This window comes from Gymnoscopelus microlampas, assembly GCF_963454915.1.
Source record: "Gymnoscopelus microlampas genome assembly, chromosome: 24".
In the NCBI taxonomy this organism is placed as follows: Eukaryota; Metazoa; Chordata; class Actinopteri; order Myctophiformes; family Myctophidae; genus Gymnoscopelus; species Gymnoscopelus microlampas.
Genome location: NC_139961.1, coordinates 1,183,361 through 1,185,360, shown reverse-complemented (window position 1 = coordinate 1,185,360; position 2,000 = coordinate 1,183,361). Strand labels below are relative to the sequence as shown.

Genomic DNA, 2,000 nt, shown 5'->3' with positions numbered 1-2,000 from the left:
TTTGATTTCTTGGGGGTCCCAATCTACACTGTATCATCATCATTAGTGTTCATATAACTCTGAGAGTGTACAAATGGAACCAAATGGACCCGTTAGGGTCCATTTGGTTCCATTTGTACACTCTCAGAGTTACAGACACATAAGGGTCCATTTGGTTCCTAACTATAATTTAGCTGGGGACCCCCTGGAACCCCCTCAAGGACCACTGATGGTCCCCGGACCGCTGGTTGAGAACCACTGGTTTAAGTGGTCAATTAATCAATTCTATCAATCAATGTGATCTGTTGTAAACAGAACACTGAAAACAGCCTTTATTACAGCTGTTACCTCTAAAGATGTTTCAATGTTGAGTCTCATATTTCTCCTAATTATGTGTGTGTGTGATTTCATAAATCCTTTGAGATCCTCTTGTGTATGACGATGTGTATCTATGCTTTCATGTTTTAAAAGTTTAAAAACAATATTGTGTGTTCACTTTTAAGGAGGCTGTATTTAGGTTCTTGGTGACTTTTAAGGAGGATGTATTTAGGTTCTTGGTGAGTTTTAAGGAGGATGTATTTAGGTTCTTGGTGAGTTTTAAGGAGGATGTATTTAGGTTCTTGGTGACTTTTAAGGAGGATGTATTTAGGTTCTTGGTGAGTTTTAAGGAGGATGTATTTAGGTTCTTGGTGAGTTTTAAGGAGGATGTATTTAGGTTCTTGGTGACTTTTAAGGAGGATGTATTTAGGTTCTTGGTGAGTTTTAAGGAGGATGTATTTAGGTTCTTGGTGACTTTTAAGGAGGATGTATTTAGGTTCTTGGTGAGTTTTAAGGAGGATGTATTTAGGTTCTTGGTGAGTTTTAAGGAGGCTGTATTTAGGTTCTTGGTGACTTTTAAGGAGGATGTATTTAGGTTCTTGGTGAGTTTTAAGGAGGCTGTATTTAGGTTCTGTGTGAGCTCTTAGAACAAAGATGAAGGATTCATTTAGATGAATAATCACACTGTGCCTTGTGTTTTTTATATACAAAATGGTTTGGGCATTAAATTAATAAATCTATATCATATTTAAGACCAGTGTTTGTATTACATTTTCTTGAGGCACCACTGTTTTCTCTGCATTCTATTTAAGAATTGAGGCCTGATTTCTACAAAATGTCTTCTAAATCCTAACAGTTTTTTTATTATTATTATTATGGTAACACAAATAACACCCACCTGACCTTTTACGTAACCGCGGTAACAATGTCAAATTAGGTCACTTCTTTCGCACCACTACCTGAAGGCCGTTTCATCCACAGCCAGCACCTTCCTGGCATTTTTGCTTCCAGTAGCTGGACCCTACATTGAGAATAATGCAGTCAAGATAGCACATTTAAGAAGGTGCTCATTTAGTAAAGACACTAATTTCGGATCATTTTAATTACAACATTCAGCAATGCATATATGAGCACAAATGACATGAGGATTGACCTGTAAAACAAACAATAGTTAAGTAAGCCAAGCTAAGACAACATGTAGTCTACACTGCAGTGAATCATGTTGTCTAGCCAAAGTGAGATTTATGCACTTGACAGACTTTATGCTGCTGTGAGAAACATGGGATTAAACTAAGGCATTAAAGTAACTGTTTTCCTGTTCTCTGTTATACATTATAGTTCCTAAGTACAGTAACCAGGTTAAAGTTACTAAAGTTAAAAAAATGGCATTACTTGGGTGAGGCCTTCACTGAAATCTGTCATGCACGTCCCAGCAGAGTGATTCAAATTCAACAGCTAAGAAGTATCACAGTAGCTCTCACTCTCGATAAAGCATATGTTAATTCCAAATATTAACACCTCAGTCTACAGTCTTTCTATGCTTATGTGTTCACTAATGATTATTTGTCCTAGTGTCTATGCTGACCTGGTCTTGGCTAGACACCTGTCACTCCCCTTCTCAGCTCATGTGTGATTAGAGCCTGACACTATAAAGAGGAACTGTAGCCAGCTCTCGGCTATTCCCCCCAGCACCCCAGCAGAGC

The 2,000-nt window shown here is 38.0% G+C and overlaps 1 long non-coding RNA gene across 1 annotated transcript; it reads left to right on the top strand.

Moving 5' to 3' along the window:
* Positions 1 to 156: 156 nt before the first annotated feature.
* On the top strand, positions 157 to 1,049 carry LOC311040688. The gene is made up of 3 exons (XR_014600287.1): positions 157 to 496; positions 662 to 694; positions 926 to 1,049. It is a non-coding gene; the product is annotated as an uncharacterized lncRNA (long non-coding RNA).
* The last annotated feature ends 951 nt before the right edge of the window (positions 1,050 to 2,000 follow it).